This window comes from Ovis canadensis, chromosome 12 (assembly GCF_042477335.2).
Source record: "Ovis canadensis isolate MfBH-ARS-UI-01 breed Bighorn chromosome 12, ARS-UI_OviCan_v2, whole genome shotgun sequence".
NCBI classification, from domain to species: domain Eukaryota; kingdom Metazoa; phylum Chordata; class Mammalia; order Artiodactyla; family Bovidae; genus Ovis; species Ovis canadensis.
In genome coordinates, this window is record NC_091256.1 from 54685953 (window position 1) to 54706377 (window position 20425).

The following is a 20425-nucleotide window of genomic DNA, read 5'->3' on the forward strand; positions in this document are numbered from 1 at the left end:
AACAAAGGGAAGGACTTACTGCCACCGAACTGTGCACTTACAAATGGTTAAGACGTGGCCTTCCCCGGCGATAACGGTGGATGGGAGTTCACCTGCCGACGCAGGGGATACGAGTTCGATCCCTGGTCCCGGAGGATTCCACATGCCACAGAGCAACTATGCCCGTGTGCCACAACTACTGGGCCCATGTGCGACAACTATCGAAGCCTGTGCACCTAGAGCCTGTGCTCTACCAGAGAAGCCAGGGCAACGAGACGCCCCATGCACCGCAACCAGAGAGCAGCCCCCACTTGCCGCAACAAGAGAAGGCCCTCGGGCAGCAACAAAGACCCCAAGCAGCCAAAAATCAAACAAATAATTTTGTAAAGGTGGTTAAGACATAATTTTGATGTTATGTACATTTTACCATGATTAAGAAAAGAAAGAGAAAAATCAAACCCTTAAGCCAAGAGAAGTCTTTCCAGACTTCTGGCCTTTGGGCACCCAGGTGCCAACCGAGGAGACTCCAGCACACCCTCTCTTTGTCGGGGTGGACTTTCCCAGGACTAGGCTGAGGGTGTTAGTGCCAGGGTCTCTTCCCCAGTTCTAGCTGAAATGCTGGGAATGAGGGTTCCATGCCCCAGGCACACCTCACCTCATGCCAAATGCTCTCTTGTCAGATGGCACTAACCCACTTTAAAAGAAAGTTCCAAAGTTTCTGTCTCCAGCCCAGACCTCTCTCTTGAGCCCTAGGCCTACCTGCCATCTGGACATATCTGCGAGACCATCTCCACCTGGGACAGGTTCAAGGCATGCCCATGTCTCCTTAGCCCCCAGCCCTCCCTAAAGGGTCACCATCCACTCTGACCTCTCAACAGACACCTGCAACTCTTCCCACTTCTTCATGCCCTACGCCCAACAAGTCACCAAACCTGCCAATTTCACCCTGAAAATGTGGTCATTGCCATCCGCCTGGCAGGAAACAGACGTGACGGAACCCAAGGCAACATTTTGAACAACCAGAGGCTCCAAGGGCAGAGCCGGCAGCTGTGCGTGACCACAAGCAGCTTGTCCCGCGAGGGCTGTTCACAGCTGGGGCACCTGTCAAGACGGTGTCACCAGGTTGACCCTAGATTCCTACTCAGTGTGGCACTGACATCCCACACCCCCACAGCCTGGAGACAGCATGACCCACCACCTCCTTCACTCCTCCAGAGGTACCCCGAGGGCGGCTGAGGCTCCCACGCCCACCATCATCCACAGGGGGAATTCAAGACGGTTAAGCTCAGGCTTAGGTCTGGCACAGCACTGGCGGATCAACCACTTCCACATTCCTGCTGTCCAGCCCTGCCTGAAAGCCAGGCCTGCCTTGCCCAGGCCCAGCCTCGGTAGGGGGGCGCAGCCAGACTTGTGCCTTGGCAGCTCCTCCAAGGGAGGCCCAGGGAGCCTGTGTGCTGTCTCCCAACCAGCAGACGCATTTCTTCATTATGTTAGGCAAGGAACAGAACTTTTAAAACACAAAACAGCAGGAAGCTTCCCAAATGTTTTTGGGGTTGCGGGGGGGTGGGGGTGGCAACAGGACAGATCCCTCTCTAGGAGCCACCCTCCCCTCGGTCCAGCCAGGAAGGACCCTCAGCTCCAAGTCTGGAAAAGCACCTTTACCCAGCTCGCCCTCCAAAGTCCACATCTTGGACATTTACGTGCATGAAGTCACTTCAGTCATGTCTGACTCTGTGACTCTGTGGACTGTTGCCTGCCATGCTCCTCTGTCCATGGGACTGTCCAGGCAAGAATACTGGAGTGGGCTGCCGTGCCCTGCTCCAGGGGATCTTCCCGAGCCAGAGATTGAACTCACGTCTCTTATGTCTTCTGCACTGGCAGGTGGATTCTTTACCACTAGCGCCACCTGGGAAGCCCCTTGGACACTTAATGCTTCCTTCCTCTAACAGCTTCTTAGGAAGAACTTACAAATGACCTGACATTACGTCTAAGATTTGCTTCCCAACAAGCCAGGAAAGGGCTTCCCAGGCAGCACAATGGTAAAGAATTTGCTGCCAGTGCAGAAGATGCAAGAGATACCGGTTCAAACCCTTGGTCAGGAAGATCCCCTGAAGGAGGAAGTGGCAACCCACTCCAGGATTCTTGCCTGAAGAATCCCATGGACAGAGGAGCATGGTGGGTTACCGTCCATGGGGTCCCAAAGAGTCAGACACGACTAAGCATCCGAGCCATCCACAAGCCAGGGACAGTATGTGTGTGTGACGTGTGTTTATGTGCGGGTGGGGGTGGGCGTGCATACACGCATATACATTCCTATGTGTGCATGCTGACACTTGAAGCTGGTGAGGGAACCTTATATTTCTCTCAATTTTGGTATGTTGGAAATTTTCCATAATCATAACAATTTTTTCCTTAAAAACTAACACAGGCTTCCTTAAGAAAAGGCTAAGGTGATGGAGGTAGGAGGCTGTACTGATTAAGGGCTTAGGTGCCAAAACCCCTAACCTTGGCCAAGCCATGTGGATGGTGGAAGAACCCACTTGCTGCCCTGGGTTCTTAGGAAAAAGACAAGGGTTAATGTGTCAAGGATTCAGATCAGAGCCTAGCAGCAGTGCTATAACATTATTTCTCTTTATTATTCTTACCATCATCAGCATCAGACAAGATCTCACCCATAAAGCACTTAGCAGCAAAGCGCCTGGCACCTACTGGAGCAGAATTTTTACTCTTAGATTGGCAGGGGGGGGGAGGGTAGCTATCAGATAACTGAGATATAGGAGAGCATTCGGCTGAAAGTCCAAAATAAAGGTCCTTTTAAGTCTGAATTTCATCAGTCAGGCCTGTGGAGGAACGATGAGATTATGCACCCCTAGGTGGACCGAGGCACGCCCTGTGCTTCTGTCCTGATTAAGACGCTCATTCTCAAACTTTTCAGGAACAAAGATATATCGATCATGAACAACAGCCAGAACCTAGCTCTTGGGAGGAATTGTTGCAAAATTCCCAGATGAAGCTCGTGAACACAGCTTGCAAACTGTATGAATCAGAGGTTTTACTAAATGTGAAAATACAAAGCAGGCAAGTCTCTGCTCACCCGGGAGGAGAGGGAAGGTGGGAGAAGGTACGGCCCTGAGGGAACATGCAGCCATCATTCTCAGCAAAGCAGCAGGCAGTGTGGGCCTCCACCAGCTGGACACCTACCCTCCTCCCCTGCTTCAAAGGAAGATGACTCCCCAGGGCATGTCAGAGTTTTACCAGGCAACCCAAGGGAGCCCACAGAAGGGTGGTTTCAGACTTGCTGGAGCAGCCCAATGAAAGTAGCCTCTCCCAGCTCCAAAGTGACATCATCGGGGACCCCAGGCAGAACCACTTCTCCCTAATAAGCCCCAGAACCCACTGATTCTCCCTAAAGCCCCAACCTCCCTGACGCCAGGCCTGCCCTGCTTGTGACTGTCAGAGCCACTGCGGTCAGTGTGCCTCTGTTTTTATTCTCTCTGCTTCCCTAGTGGGAGCCAGACTGGGAAAGGAAAGGAAGTTTGTAGAGTTATTATTGCATTAGGCCATGCCACTCCATCCCTCTCTCTCTCTCTCTCTCTCTCTCTCTCTCTCTCTCTCTCTCCATCTACTGGGGAAAGCACACTCTGCAGAAGACAAAGCAGTAAGAGAACAAGAAAACTGAAATGATCCGATCCAGCCCATCACTTGACATCTGGGGAGACACGAAGTGCCCGGCCCATGATCTCAGCACTAGCGACAGTAACCAGTGACAGTAACCAACCAGTAACAGTTAGGGCTCCCGAGATTTGGTCCACAAGCTCTGGCTGTGCAGTCTGGGTAAGCCAGCCACCCTCTCTGGGCCTCTGCCAGGAAAGGAAGGGTCGGCCCAGATGAATGCCACATAAGTATTAATAAGACACGGCTTCCCCAGCGCTGTGATTCCTCAGTGGAGGAGCCACTGGGGAGGGGGTGGTGTCAGGAACCAGTTCATCAGAAAGGGAAGGGACAGTCCCGCCCCCTCGCTTGCTTTCTGTCCTCACACCCAAACCAGGATTCCAGGTCTGCCCCCCCTAAATGTTCTACCCAGGAGAGAATTCTTTCAAGGACACCAGGCTTTAGTCACCAGAGATGCTTTTTTACCATCAACACCTGTTAAAACTCAACTCATGACCAGTTTCTGATGCTACTGGCTAGAGCATTTAATTAAATATTACTCATTCAGGAAGCGGCCCCTGCCAACTCACCCCCGAACTGTTCAGTTCATTTTCAGAGAAAAAGAGAGAGGGAGGGAGGAGCCTGCACCCTCCTCAGCTGGTACCAGGCACCCTGCCCTCTTCCCCGTACCCTGGTTCAGGGCAGCCCTGTTTTGAGAACCAAGCAGGGAAAGGCAAGTTAAGTGGATCCAGGAGCCAGCGGTCCCCACTGCCAGGTTACCATGGATGGCACACACACATACACACACTCACGCCACACAGACACACATGCACTCAGAGGTGCAGACACACAGACACATGCACACACATTCACAGACACACTCACCACACACACACTCAGAGGTGCACACTAACTCACACAAAGACACACACTCAGAGACACACGCACACACACAAACACATCACACATACACATTCATACACTTATTCACGCACACACGCAGACGGGCTCACAAAGACACACTCTCACACAGACACATACTCAGCACACACCATACTCACACACACAATTCGCCGTCCCTCCCCGGCATACCAAGCCATCGCCCCGCGGGGCCGTTAGCATTGCCGGGAGCCTCTGCCTTGAACTTGAACAGGACAGCTACCACCGACTGACCCGGGCTGCTCTGGATTTTCTGTTTTAATCGATTTCCCGACAGAACTCTCGGCTCTCCCCTGGTTGCCCGAGCAGCCGCCGCGGCTCCGGGGCGGCGGGGGGGGCGGGGCCGCCTGGGGTGTCGCCCGGCGGGCTCCCCGGGGGAGGCGCCGCCGGCGGAGCTGGCGACCCCCGAGGGTGCTAGTTGGGCCGCCCTGCGGATCCCGGCCCCCGCTGGCGGGAAAAGCGAAAGTAACTCCGTGGAGCGGGGTCGGGCTGCCCCTGAGCGGAAGGGGCAGGTCGGCGCCCCGGCCTCCGCCGCAGGGATGATCCTGAGGCCACCCCCCGGAGTCCGGCCACCTAGAAGTCGCCGGGGGCCGCCGTGCGTCCCGGGCTCCTTCTTAGGTCTGCAGTCGCCAAGGCTCAATTCCGGGTCCGACGGTCTCCGGGGCCTCCTAGACTCCCGCCCCGTCTCGTCCCCGCAGGTGGGGCCCGGGGCCGTGCGACCTGCCCGCGCCTGCACGGGCAGCACCCGCAGCAGCGCTGGGCGGCGCCCCAGGCCCCTCTCCTGGGACTCATGCCTAGAGAAGGGCTCCCCATGCACCGGTACCGGGTCTCCAGGCGAGACGCCACCCCAGCCCCGCGCCCAGGTGCCCACTCGGTCCCCAGGTGCTGCGATTCTAGCGCGCGCCCGGCTGGGACCCCCAACCCACCCATTCCCCGTGCCCGGCCCTGCCTACCGCTCCGGGGAGGCTGCCGCCGCCGCCGCCCGCTCTCCGGGACCGAGGAGGCTTCCCGCCGCAGGGAGCGAAGTCGCCTCCTCCCCGCGGCCCCGGCGCCAGCGCTGGAGCCTGGTGCCTGCTGCGAGCGCGCTGGATGCCGGAGCGCGACTTCGGTGCAAAGAAGAAAATGCAACCGAAGGCTTTAAAGTGAAAAAGGAACGAGCTAGGGGCGGGGCCAGCCCGCCCCCGTCCCGCCCCTCCCCTCCCCTCCCCTCTTCTTCTCGCCTCGCCCCGCCCCCGGCTGGGGCTCAGGCGGCCGCGCGGGGGGCGCCGTGCGCGGCTGGGCCCGCGGCTGGGCCCGCGGCTGGGGCGCGGGGCGGGTGGTGTGTCACGTGCCCGGCGGTCGTTCCACCGCCTCTGCCGCCGCCCCCCTCCTCTGCCTGCTCCATCGCCCCACCCGGAGGCCATCGGGGCGCTCCGGGCGGCGCCGAGGCTGTGGTCCCTCCGGAGGCGTCTTTGGGAAACGCTGGGCAGCCTCCGCTGGGTAAGAGGCCTTGGTTGCAACACCCGGAGGGCTGCAGCGGTGCTGGGCCAGCGTGGGGGCGGGGTGCGGGGGCTTACTAATAATATTTTTTTTGGTCTCTTGGGAGGGTCAGGGTTATTTCAATAACTCTGGCAGCAAGGCTTTGCTTGTTGTTTAGTCGCTCAGTCCTGTCCGGCTCTTTGCAACCCCCTGGGCTGTAGCCCACCAGGCTCCTGTGTCCATGGGATTTTCCAGGCAAGAATACTGGAGTGGGTCGTCATTGCCTTCTCCAGGAGATCTTCCCACCCAGGGATCGAACCCACGTCTATTGCACTGCATGTGGATTCTTTTCTGCTGAGCCACCTAGGAAACCCTCATCTCAAATGATCAGAAACTAAAAGTTCTTTGGCCAGCAGATGATCCAAGGGCTGTCAGTCCTGCTGGAGCCCACCCCCCACTGAGGCATTTCCATCTAGGTGGGCCCAGGGAGGGTGTCTTGGGATTCCCAGACCCTGGGGGGCCAGTACCGGGGCATCACCAGCTTCTTGATGGGCTTGAGCATACAGCTGGTGGTTCCCCATGAATGTTTGTTGAATGAATGAAAGAGTGCCACGTGGGTACCCACCACCCCGACCCCACCAAGACTTGTCCGTGTAAAAGTGTCAGTAGCCAGCGAAGGAGTTTTCCTCCACTCCCCTCAACAGAGCAGTCACTTGCACTCTAGAACTGGGAAGATTTTAAAGAAAGAACTTTTTAAAGAATCTCTTTACATTCCTCCACCCACAGTAGTGTGTAGTAGTGTTCACAAGGGCATGGAAGATGCACATTGGAGAAGCTGTTAAGAAGAATGTTGCTCTAATTTCATCTTTACCATACTGTAAGGGCAGAACTGTTACACTGATTGTAGAGATCAGACAGTGAGCCCTGTAGGGGTTCCTGGGCACAGGGAGCCTTTCCGTTCAGCCTCCAGCACCTCCCCTGAGTTCTAAAGGGCTGTTTCAAGCAGTTGCATATCCGGGAAGAGGGGCGATGCAGAGTCAAGGGAGGAACAACCAAGAAACAGCCTTGGGGTAGGGTCCTCATTCTGCCTCAAGGGACACACTTGAAAGTGAAGTGAAAGTGAAGTCGCTTAGTCGTGTCCGACTCTTTGCGACCCCGTGGACTGTAGCCTATCAGGCTCCTCTGTCCATGGGATTTTCCAGGCAAGAGTGCTGGAGTGGATTGCCATTTCCTTCTCCAGGGGATCTTCCCGACCCAGGAATCGAACCCGGGTCTCCATCTGAGCCACCAGGGAAGCCCAAGGGACACACTTAACAGTATCTTAAAGCCCTTGATGGGGCATGAGTGGTAAAGAATCTGCCTGCCAATGCAGGAGACACAACAGACTCAGGTTCCATCCCTGGGTGGGGAAGATCCTCTTGAGTAGGAAGTGGCAACTCACTCCAGTGTTTTGCCTTGAAAATTCCATGGACAGAGGAGCCTGGTGGGCTGCAGTCCATGGGGTGACACAGAGTCAGACATGACTGAGTACACTGAGTACATAGAATTGAAACCCAACAAATGGAAGATGTCAGCATTCTCCATGCCTTGGGAGACCACCTGAGGCCAGACTGAAGAAGCCAAAGTCCATCAAAAAGATTACCTGGTGGACTTCCCCGGCAGTCCAGTGGTTAAGACTCCTCTGTTTCATTGTAGGGGACTTGGGTTCAGTCCTTGGTGGGGAAACTAAGATCCCACATGCCTGACTGTGTGGCCAAAAATTTTAAAAATAAAGATCATCTGAGACCAGATCAAAGGACTGCAGGCCCTGTACACAGCCTAGGCTTACCAGCAACCCCACCCTTGTACTATTGTTATAAAACTCCTCATCAAATCCTCCAGTGTTGAGACACAGAGTTTTCAAAGACAGGAGCCCACAGAGGCCTCCTTTGCCTGGCAAAGCAATAAGGGTATTCTTTTCTATGTCACCCAAAACTGTAGTTCAGCACCACTGCCCAGAGGCCAAGATTCCGGCATTAGCAGGAGTAACTGGTGAAAGGCCTCGTCGTAGCAGAGCTTGGAGTTCAACTTTATTGTTGTTATTGTTCAGTCATCAAGTCATGTCCGACTCTGCAACCCCATGGACTGCAGCACACCAGGCTTCCCTGTCCTTCACCATCTCCCAGAGTTTGCTCAAACTCATATCCACTGAGTCAGTGATGCCATCCAACCATCTCATCCTCTGTTGCCCTCCTCTCCTCCTGCCTTCAATCTTTCCCAGCATCAGAGTCTTTTCCAATGAGTGGGCTCTTCGCATCAGGTGGGCAAAGTATTAGAGCTTCAGCTTCACCATCAGCCCTTTCAGTGAATATCCAGGGTTGATTTCCTTTAGGAAATTTAGACTGAGGCAGACCAAGGTATAATTCAAGTGGCAGTCCATCCATCTGGGACCTGAGACCCCACCTTTGATGTGAGGACCCTGAAACACACCCTTACACTTTCAGGGTAAGACAGCCTCAGCACTCCCACACATATCAGCTCTGATCCAGTTGGGTAATGAGATCACACTGACCTAAATTTCCCAGAGGAATCCCTAGGGAGTGAGGCTTCCTCTCCTCCAGACGTGGGCAGGTAGGCCGACCGATGCTTGGAAGCTGGTCATCCCGCAGTGACCTGGAACAGTGTTGAGCAATAGTGGAGTCCAGATTGTATGAAAGGGGTGTATACTCATCCTATCAGCACGAACAGTATTGTTTTGTTAAAAAGATACAGGTTGTTGTTCAGTCCCTAAGTCGTGTCCAACTCTTTGTGAGCCCCCTGGTCTGCACCACACCAGGCTTCCCTGTCCTTGAATATTTCCCAGAACTCACTCAAATTCACGTCCATTGAGTCGGTGATGCCATCTAACCATCTCATCTTCTCCCGCCCCATTCTGTCTTGGCCTTCAGTCTTTCCCAGTATCAGGGTTGTTACATATTGTGACATCAGCAGATAACCATCCAGGAATTTGAAGACTGACTCAAGTCTTAAACCACTTATCTGTCATTCCATGGGGCTGAGTAGAGAGGGGGCATGATTCTGGGCTTCTGGTGGTGTCATCTCCTCCCGCAACTGCACCTCCACCTCCACTTACATTTCATCACTTGCATAAGCACAGTCCGCTCCCTTCTCTAATCTGTTTCAGGAAAATTATGGGGAGAAATTGTTAGATAACAAATTAACTGTCAGCTGCTTTTTCTTTTTTCTTTTTTTCTCTTGTGGCCACACCACACAGCATGCCGGATCTTAGTTCCCTGACCAGGGATCGAACCCATGCCCCTTGCAGTGGAAGCTTGGAGTCTTAACCACTGGACCACCAAAGAAGTCTCTCAGCTGCTGACTGTGATGATAAAAGGTCTGTCCAGAGTTATCCCAGACACACTGCAAGCCTTTAGAGCAGACTTCTGCTGCCTTCACAAGCTCCTGCCTCTTCGGGGCTCCCATTGTCTCTGAGTCCCTTTTGCTGTTTGAAGGGAAGGGACAAGAGATTTGGTATTAGACAAGTAATGCAAACCCCAGCTGCCATTCACCAGCTGTGTAGTCTTGATTGATGTTTTTTAGTAGCTAAGTCACGTCCGACTCTTTGCAACCCCGTGGACTGCAACTCACCAGGCTTCTCTGTCCTTCACTATCTACCAGAACTTGCTCAAACTCATGTCCGTTGAGTTGGTGATGCTATCTAACCATGTCATCCTCTAATACCCTCTTCTCCTCCTGCTGTCAATCTTTCCCAGCATCAGGGTCTTTTCCATTGAGTCGACTCTTCCTGTCAGGTGACCAAAGTATTGGAGCTTCAACTTCAGCCTCAGTCCTTCCAATGAATACTCAGGGTTGATTTCCTTTAGCATTGACTGGTTTGATCTCCTTGTAGTCTCAAGAATCTTCCAGTAGTTTACAGAAGAAAAAAAAAAAAAAGAATCTTCCAGCAGGCACTGTCATTCACCAGCTGTGTAACCTTGGGCAACTTACCTAATCTTTTTAGGACCCAGTTTCCTCCTCTGTTGAACTGCTCTACATGTTTCCCAGAATTTGGTGGTGGGGGATGGGTACCAGTCATGCCACAAATATTTTGAGCACAACATGTGCAAGGTATTGTGTTAAAATGAAATGCAGAAAGTTTTGAGGAATGTCAAGATAATAGACGCATTCTAAATATTATTACTTTATTATTGGAGTATAATTGTTTTTCAGTGTTGTGTTACTTGATGCTGTACAACAAAGTGAGTCAGAGATACTATTATTAACAATTAAAAAAGTTCTCTAGAAAAGCATAGGATCCGTAACACAAAAGTGTGACAAAATCCACCAGAACAAAAAGAACTGAAACGTGTTGTTCAGATTTAGACCATTCTGCACCCTTAATACGAGATGTCATGAAGTGAAACTGAAGTAGAGTAGCCCTTACCTTTCAGAACTTTGATCTTAGAGCGTTCGTGAGTTAATGCGCATGTGCACAGTCAGTCATGTCCAGCTCTCTGTGCCCCCATGAAATGTAGCCTGCCCTGCTCTGCTCATAGCGTTTCCTGGGTAAGAATACAGGAGTGGGTTGCCATTCCCTATTCTAGGGGATCTTCCTGATCAGAAATCGAACCGAGTCTCCCGTGTCTCCTGCATTGGCAAGTGGATTCTTCATGTCTCTTGGTTGGCACATTCTCTTTTTTAACTCTTCTGGGGTTCACTCCTGATCACATAATTAGCAGACAGTGACGCCTGCTGGCAGAGTGTAATATTGCAGTGTAGCTCTATCAGACACTGCTGGTTATCAGAACAAAGGGGTGATGTTGAGCAGTTTCCGGGGTTAATTTTTTATTTTTTATTTTTTTTAGCTGCATCATGTGGCATGTGGGATATTAGTTCTCTGACCAGAAATCAAACCTGTGCCCCCTGCATTGGAAGCATGGAGTCTTAACCATTGGACCACCAGGGAAGTCCTCAGCTACTTTAAATGAGATATTGGGTAGCAACCAGGCTTGAGGAGAGTTCCTATGACCTTGAGAAGAAATGAGTAGATGACCTTGGATTTGTCACAATAATTACTGTACAGTTCTTCGAAAACACTTTTAGTGCCTAGAAGTGAGCTGGCTGAGACCTTGATGCCTATCTTGACTCTCCACTGGACATTTTCAATAGTCTTTCAGTGTATTTTTCCCCCATGGGAATATCTTCAATATTATAGTCAAATGCCAATACAAGTGAAGCACCTCTCCAAGTATTTATTCTTTTACTAAATATTGAAGAACTGAATGAATAAGTATTGAGCAGCACTATTCTGCAGGCTGGAGAGAGAGGAGTAAACAAAAGGGACCAGGCTCCTTAGCTCAGGGAATTTCCACGGGAGGGGGAGAGACAGAAAATAAACAGTAAATGAGATCACGTCAGAGAGGAACAAGTGGTAAGAAAGAGTCATTTTATAGAAGTTTGCTCTGTGGACTGTTTTTCTTTAGGAACAAACGTGTATGCGAGTGGACTCAGTTCGACCGTTAAGACTCTCTATATATGGGACTTCCCTGGTGGTCCTGTGGCTAAGACTCCGTGCTCCTAATTCAGGGGGCTCAGATTTGATCCCTGGTCAGGAAACTAGATCCCAGATGATGCAACTAAGAGTTTGCATGCCGCAGTTAAGAGCTCACATGCTCCAACTAAGACTTGGTACAACCAAATAAACAAATATATACATTTTAAAATCTCTATGAAAAGGTTCTAGAAAGGTCACCTGTTGTCCCAAATGACAGAGCAGAGACCTCTGATAGTCAGGGACTCATATTTCCTTCCTGTTCCCCCACAGCAGTTTGCCATGTTTGGTCGATCCCTTGAAAATGAGTCCGGACTCAGCTTTGACCTCTCTATTCCATGCTCATCTCTGGATACCCAGTCTTCCAGCTAGAGGCTCTACTACGACACTCATTAAGCAAGCATTTTAGTGGGAGTGAGCTCCCATCCTGTGCTGCAAGCTTTTAAGATTTAGCATTGATCCCACAAGAGACCAGTTTGGAGAATGAGATGAATCAGCTCCCATTCTGCCTCACTGTTGGCAAAATGCCTCCAAGGGCTTACAGCATCAGTCCTTTTACTTTTCTGCAAAAAGCCTGGCACTTTCTGGCTGGGAATTGGTGATGCTGGTTCTATATGCTCACTGGCAGTGTCCTGAATATGTCTCTCCAGGAGAGAGCAGGTTGGAAGAAGAAAGAATTAAGGTATCCAGGGGCTTCCCTGGTGGCTCAGTGGTGAAGAATCTCCCTCACAGTGCAGGAGGCAGAGGTTCAATCCCTGGTCTGGGAGGATGCCCACGTGCCATGGAGCACCTGAAACTAGGCACCACACGCACCACAACCATTGAATCTGTGCTCCAGAGCCCACGAGCCAAAACTCCTGAAGCCTGCATGCCCGAGAGCCCGTGCTCCACAACAAGAGGGTAGACCCCGATCACCGAAACTGGAGAAAAAGCCTGGGTGGCAACCGAGACCCAGCACAACCCAAAGTAAACAAATAAACTTTTAAAGAGAGAAAGAATGAAGGTATCCAAACCTATAGTGGAGGAGGATTCCGTGAGTAGAAAAGGCTGCCCAGCCAAAGTTCCAGGCTGAGCAGGGAAGCTTCGGTTAGCCTCCTGCCTGACCCTGGGAACAGGGTCTGAGAGGTGACTTCCAGACATAGGAACACGCCGTCTGTCATTGAGAGGAGAAGGGGGAAAGCAGGGCACTGCTGGGTGTGGCCGGCAGGGCAGCACGCTCTCTCCGGCAGCACACCCAGGGCTGACCGCTGGCCGGCTGTGGGCTGTGGGCTGTGGGGCATCTACAGGGTCAGTGTAATGAAAGGAGAAATCACTAGAGCAATTAGGAAAGTGAGGAGAGAGTCCACCCCCAGGATTTCCCTCTGCGGCCATGATGAAATTGGATGGGCAACTCAATACTCTTCCATGGGATCTTAATGTTGACCTTTGCATTAAATCTCCCAGACACTTTCCTGAAGGCCAGCACTGGGCCTATCAAACTTGCAAAGCATGCAGGACCCTCCTGGAATTCTGCATCTGTTTATTCCCATACGCTTGATCTTGCTCAAGCAAATGCTGATTGAAAACTGCTGGAGAGAAATATTTATTGTCCTCTACCCCAGCCACTGGAGATGGTCCCCCCCCCCCCCAACCCCTGTGACCTGGAACTCAGACTTGTTTAGGCCAATGGGATGTGAGCAGTGTGGGATACAGAGACTGAAATGAGCCTGCACCACTGGGCTCTATTTCTTGGCACCTCTGTGATCACCAGGAGAAGAGCTTCTCAAGGGTCTCTGCTACCCCTTCTTCCTTGGGATGAATGCATAGAACAGAGCTCTGAGCCGCTTCAGGGAGCCCGAGATTCCAAAGCAAAGTCACCCAGTCAAGCCTGGTGGGAGCAACTGGCCCCCAGCCATGCTGCAGAAATGTGAGTGAGAAGAAATGATTTGTGGCTGGAAGCTACTGTGTTTTAGGGTGGTTTGTTATGCAGCAACAGCTGACTGATGCAAGAGCCTACAGTGTGCTGAGTTCAGAGTAAAGTAAGAGTGAAAATAACTCCTGTGACAAGTCTACAGAGGAAGGGGTACATGGGACAGCATGCAATGGGAAGACAGAATCGGGTCAGATAGGATGAGAGCTGAGAGCTGGAGAAGAGGCAGAGGATGACTAGCAGGCAAGGAAGGAAAATCCAGGCAGATGCTGGGACGATGCTTCATGCAGGTGGGAGCTTGACACTTGGAGGAGCTGCAGCAGGGAGTTGGAGGAGCCAGGAGAGATAGGGGAGGGGACATTCATGTGGGCTGAAGAGACAGGCAGAAGGCATACTGCCTAGAGCCTTGTGAGCACGTTAATTATTCCGATACACATTTTGCATATATCACTTCCACTGCTGAGTGGGAATCAGATTGGAGGAAAACAATCAAGCAAGGCAAAATAATCATAGTTTAGCCATTAAACAAAGCCAGGGACCTTTAGTTGCTCCTCAAGGACTACAGATAATATGCTTAGCCATGTCCTTTGACATCAAAAAAGCAAAAGAGTTCCAGACAAACATCTGCTTTATTGACTATGCCAAAGCCTTTGACTGTGTGGATCACAACAAACTGTGGACAATTCTGAAAGAGATGGGAATACCAGACACCTGACCTGCCTCCTGAGAAATCGTATGGAGGCCAAGAAGCAACTGTTAGAAGTGGACGTGAAACAACAGACCATTTCCAAATCAGGAAAGGATTATGTCAATGCTGTATATTGTCTCCCTGCTTATTTAACTTATATGCAGAGTACATCATGAGAAATGCTGGACTGGATGAAGCACAAGCTGGAATCAAGATTGCCGAGAGAAACATCAGTAACCTCAGATATGCAGATGACACTACCTTTAAGGCAGAAAGTGAAGAACTGAAGAGCCTCTTGATGAAAGTGAAATAGGAGAGTGAAAAGAGTTGGCTTAAAACAACATTCAGAAAGCTAAGATTATGGCACCTGGTCCCATCACTTCATGGCAAATAGATGGGGAAACAGTGGCAGACTTCATTTTGGGGGACTCCAAAATCACTGCAGATGGTGACTGCAGCCATGAAATTAATTGCTTGCTCCTTGGAAGAAAAGTTATGACCAACCTAGACAGCATATTAAAAAGTAGAGACATTACTTTGCCAACCAAGGTCCGTCTAGGCAAAGCTATTGTTTTTCCAGTAGTCATGTATGGATGTAAGAGTTGGACTATTATGAAAGCTGAGCATTGAAGAATTGATGCTTTTGAACTGTGGTTCAGTTGCACAGAATGGAGAAGATTCTTGAGAGTCCCTTGGACTGCATGGAGATCCAACCAGTCCAACTTAAAGGAAATCAGTCCTGAATATTCATTGGAAGGACTGATGCTGAAGCTGAAACTCCAATACTTTGGCCACCTGATGCAAATAACTGACTCATTTGAAAAGACCCTGATGCTGGGAAAGATTGAAGGCGGGAAGAGAAGGGGACGACAGAGGATGAAATGGTTGGATGGCATCACCAACTCAATGGACATGAGTTTGAGTAAACTCTAGGAGTTGGTGACGGACAGGGAGGCCTGGTGTGCTGCAGTCCATGGGGTCGCAAAAAGTCGGACATGACTGAGCAACTGAACTGAACTGAGCTGAACCTTTGAGCTATTTTGCAGATACACCATGACCTTCCCTGATGGAAAGTGAAAGTCACTCAGTCATGTCCAACTCTTTGTGACCCCATGGACTATAGCCCGCCAGGCTCCTCTGTCCATGGAATTCTCCAGGCAAGAATACTGGAGTGGGAAGCCATTCCTTTCTCCAGGGGATCTTCCTAACACAGGGATCAAACCCAGGTCTCCTGCATTGCAGGCAAATTCTTTACCATCCGAGACACCAGGGAAGCCCTCCCCAACGGCTCAGCAGGTTAAGAATTCACCTGCAATGCAGGAGATCCAGAAGACTCAGCTTCAATCCCTGGGCTAGGAAGATCCCCTGGTGGAGGAAATGGCAACCCATTCCTGTATTCTTGCCTGAAAAATCCCATGGACAGAGGAGCCTGGCGGGCTACAGTCCTAAGGGTGGCAAAGAGTTGGACAGGACTGAGTAACTAAGCACACGCAAAACCCACAGCAGGTAGAAGATAACTATATACTGCCCATATGCATGCAGACCCCAGGCTGGTTGGAACCAGAAGGTTAATGATGCTGACTCCCACTTACCTCACCACTCACCAATCACAACCAATCAGAAGAATGTCCACAAACTGATCACAACCCCCCTCCCCTCCCCTATCTTTTTCTGGATCTTCATTGCTTTGCTCTAGCTTTCTCTAGTTGTGGCAAGTGGGAGCTACTCTTCACCATGGTGCACAGGCTTCTCATCGCCATGGCTTCTCTCGTGGTGGAGCACAGGCTCTAGGGTGGGCAGCTTAGTTGCTCTGAGGCATGTGTAATCTTTCCGGACCAGGGACAAAACTCGTGATCCCTTCATTGGCAGGCAGATTCTCATCCACTGTGCCACCAAGGAAGTCTCACCCTGTCTCTTTTTTTAAAAAAAAAAATATACTTTCCCTGAAAGCTTTTGGGGAGTTCAGGCCTTTTATGCACCAGTTGCCTAGACTCCTTGCTTGGTGCCTGCAGTAAACACTGAACTGTCCTTCACCACAACCCGGGGGTAGTAGACTGGCTTTACTGTGAGTGGGTGAGTGAACTCAAGCTTGGTTGGTAACAGTGGCAACCCTGCTTCTTTCACCAGCTCCCAGGGCACTGGCGACCAAGCTTTTCATCCAAAGACAAGAAACCAGAGGGATCTTTGGGGGAAAAACTAAACCATCCAAGAGCAAAGACCTATAGATTCTCACAGTTGAGGGCCCTCAACAAACAAGTGCACTTCCCCCCGTGGATAAGCAACACTCTCGCTCTCCCATCCCCCTACTCAGGCTTCTCATTCAGTGGTGGCTTCTCTTGTTGCGCTGTGGCATTCGGGCTCTAGAGCACGGGCTCAGTAGTTGTGGAGAAAGGGCTTATTTGCCCCAAGACATGTGGAATCTCCCTGGACTGGGGTCAAACCCATGTCCCTTGCATGGGCAGGCGGATCCTCAACCTCTGGACTGTCAGGTTAAGTCCCCCCCCTCTGCTTTCTAAGCCTCACTTTCAAAGGTGAGGGGGAGCCAAGGATGGCAGATATTTGAGCAGAGCCTCCAACCTGGTCAGGATAGGTGAGATTATGATGGTACCAGTCCCCCAGAGCTCAGAGTTTTGACTTAACACCCACACTCCAAGTTCATCTCACTATAGGGAAGCCCTGCCTTCTCCTCACTAAGGGACCCAGACTAGTAGCATCTCCATCATCTGTGGGCTGCTACAGCAAAGAGAAGGTACGACCACTTCCCTAACAACTCTCTACCTTTACTAATAATTTTGCTGTTGTTTTTCAGTGACATGAAACTCACAGGAAAGTTGCAAGAACAATGTAAAGAATTTTTTTTTCTTGGACTTCCCTGGTGGTACAGTGGATAAGACTCTGCCTGCCAATGAAGGGGGCACGGGTTTAATCCCTGGTCCAGGAAGATTCCACTTGTTGCAGGGCAACAGCAGCATGTGCTGTAATCCCATGCGCCACGATTGAGTCCACGTGCTGCGAGCACTGAAGCCTGTGCTCAGCAAGAGAAGCCACCGCACCGAGAAGCCCAAGCACCACAACTGGAGAGTAGCCCCCGCTTGCTGCTAGAGAAAGCCCTCAGCGAGAAAGCAGCAGTGAAGACCCAGCGGAACAACAATAGTAAAACCAAGAATCATTAAAAATTCTTGAATCACTTGAGAGTTCTGACATGATCCCTCAACGCCCCCCAGAACAAGGCTACTCCCCTACCTAAGCACAATGCATCCATTCAAATCAGGAGCCTCACTTTGGGATGTGAACATATCTAATCCTCAGACCCTGCGAGTTCTGCCAGTCGACCCAATAACGGCCTTCAGAGCAGAAAGACCCATTTCACAACTACCCTTCGTGCTCGTCCTTTCCTACACAGCGAGATGTTCCAGGCTCATTTCATGCTTGCCCTGCTACAGCCATTTTCCCAAGGAGCCCTGGTTCCTTTTGCTGGAGAGGAAGATTTAGAAGCCAGGATCTGGGTGTTCATTCTCATGGCCCTTGCCGATGGTGGAGCCTCGCTCAGGGAGTAATCACGCAGGGTTGGAGCTGGAGGCCACAAGGCTCCAGAAGGAACTGGTGGATGCCTGTGTTGAGAGGGGAGTCACAGTTTTCTCGGGGACTTGATAGAATATTAAAAGACAAGGCAATAATTAACTACAGGAAAACAGCAAAACACACACCAGAAAAGAAATTTAATCATAGTGTACTATGTGGCTCGGCTATAAGTGATGTTTAGGTGCTTGCGTACGTATGTGTTTAGTCACTCAGTCACGGCGGGTTCTTTGTGACTCCACAGACTGTAGCCCGCCAGGCTCCTCTGTCTTGGAGGAGGAATTCTGTCCACGGAATTCTCCAGGCAAGAACACTGGAGTGGGTTGCCATTTCCTTCTCCGGGGGATCCTCCTAACCCAGGGGTCGAACTCTGGTCTCCTGCATTGCAGGCAGATTCTTTACCATTGGAGCCATCAGATAAATACAATAAATACAATAAATGTTTATTTAATCAAAATGGTGGGGACTCCCCCGGTGATCCAATGGTTAAGAATCTACCTAGCAAGGCAGAGGACTTGGGTTGGATCTCTGATCGGGGAACTAACATCCCACATGACACAGGGCAATGAAGCCTGTGTAACACGACTTCCAAGCCTGTGTGCTTGTGTTGCAAGCAGAGAAGCCCAAACACCACAACTAGAGAGAAGCTCCCAAGTGCCACAAATAAAGCCTGAGTGCTGCCGTCAAGACCCAGCACAGCCAAAAATTAAAAAAAAAAAATACAAAAAACATAGTGATCTAACTATATCATGAAGTTGGAAGGAGAGAGTGTGGATTCTCATCTCTCGTGAAAGATGATAATAATAAATGATGTTGATGGCCAACACTTACTGAGAGATTACTTCATGTCAGGCCCAAAGTACATGTGTAAATTATTTACTCCTTACATGAGCCCCATGGGGCAAATATTACTATCCCACATTATAATAAGAAATCTGAGGCATGATGAGATAAATAACTTATTCATTCTTGTTCTACTAGTAAGTGGCAGAGTCTAGATTTGAACCCAAGTAATCTGGCTCGAAAGTCAGCATCTTAGCCATTATTCGATATGGTTTCTTACATTTGGATGATGTCATAGTGAAAAAATAAACAAACTGTTGAGAAATACAGCTGTGAATATCAGCAGAAATAGCTAGAAAATAATTGTAAGTAACCACCTCTTGGGTATAGCAACTGGGCGTAGGGAGGGGTGGGACAGGAAATTGCTGGGGAATTTTGCTTTACTTGTTTTACTTTACGCTGAAATGTTAAAAATTATTTGCATGCACTGTTTTGATTAAAACACAAATCGAGTCCAAAAAAGGAGCTTCAAATGGTACAAAGGGATCCCCCGTCTCCTTTCCCCAAGGCATCCCGCTGGCCAGCTTCCTGTGTTCACCCAGACCTATCTGCGCTCGGACCTGGGGGCCATACTCCTCCACACGTGGTTCTCCCTTCACTCCTCTCTTGGAGACGGTCCAGTCTGAGCACAAGCATCTCTCTGGAGTGTTCCATGGTGGCTCAGAATCAAGACAGGTATCCTGTCTGGAGGGGGCCCTGGGGTAGTTCTTCCCCATGTGCTGAGGACCCACCTGAGCCGGCCACTGAGACATGGCAGCAGGGCCGTCAGGCCCAGGCAGAGCACAGAGCCCAGGGGTCTGAGCCAGAGGGAGAGCTCCTGCCCGGCTGCCAGCTGCCTGGAAGATCTGAAGGAGACCAGGTCAGTAAGCCAGGTGTCCCGGGGCATCGGGTCATTTATGCCTTCATCCTGTGATTCCTAGGTCACAGAGATGCCCGGGGCCTCCAGACTTACGGTGCTTTGGACATTGGGTCTGTGACTTTCCTGATGGTCCAGTGGCTAAGACCCCACGCTCCCATTTCAGGCGGTGTGGGTTCCATCCTTGGTCAGGGAACTAGATCCCACATGACACAACTCAGGGTTCGAATGCTGCAACGGAAGATAGTGCATGCCGAAAGAAACTAAGACTTGGCGCAGGCAAATAATTTTTTTTTAAATGTCAGTCAGGCCCTCCCACCCTGCTCCAGGAATCTGCCCTCAGGAGTGAGCGAGTCCCTCCCTGTCCTCCACCCTGGCCTCGCTCCATCTCCCAGACCGCCATAGCTGCTCAGTGTCGGGGAAGCTGAGTCTGGGTGAGGTCTCCAGGGTGCCACTCACTACCCAGAAGGAGGAGGACTGGGGTGGAGTGAGCTGAATTTCCTTTCTATTTAAAGAAAAAAACCCAAGTCAATATTTTTAGGTGCCCGCTAAGAAGCTGCTTCCTCTGAACAGGGTCTTCGTCTGCCGTGTGGCGGGGAGGTGGCTGACCCAGCTTGCAAGTTAGGATTGGAGGGGGGAGGAAAGGGGGAAAGTAGGGGGAGCCCGCCTCCTGGGCTGGTGCAGTTCAGTTCAGTTCAGTCGCTCAGTCGTGTCCGACCCCATGGACTGCAGCACTCCAGGCTTCCTGGACAGATGCTAACATCTGGTTTCAAGTGAAGGGTCTGTTTTTTTCCTACTCAGCCAGTAGTTTTGCCTGAAGCTCCAGAAGGAACTTGCCGGAAATTGGTGGCAACTTGAACCCAGGCTCCTTCTGGCCTCTGGATTTCATTCTGATACCAGACCACCCAGGCAGCTGGTGTGTACCAAGAGCGGGCTGAGCTCTCTCTGGAAGCCATATCTGAGAGACTCCGCTGCTGATGCCTGAAGCCACAT

The 20425-nt window shown here is 50.9% G+C and overlaps 1 long non-coding RNA gene across 1 annotated transcript; it reads left to right on the top strand.

The window, feature by feature from the left end:
* The first annotated feature begins 5792 nt into the window (after positions 1-5792).
* Positions 5793-19038, top strand: LOC138416510 (uncharacterized). The gene is made up of 3 exons (XR_011247702.1): positions 5793-6048; positions 9281-9400; positions 16964-19038. It is a non-coding gene; the product is annotated as an uncharacterized lncRNA (long non-coding RNA).
* Positions 19039-20425: the final 1387 nt, after the last annotated feature.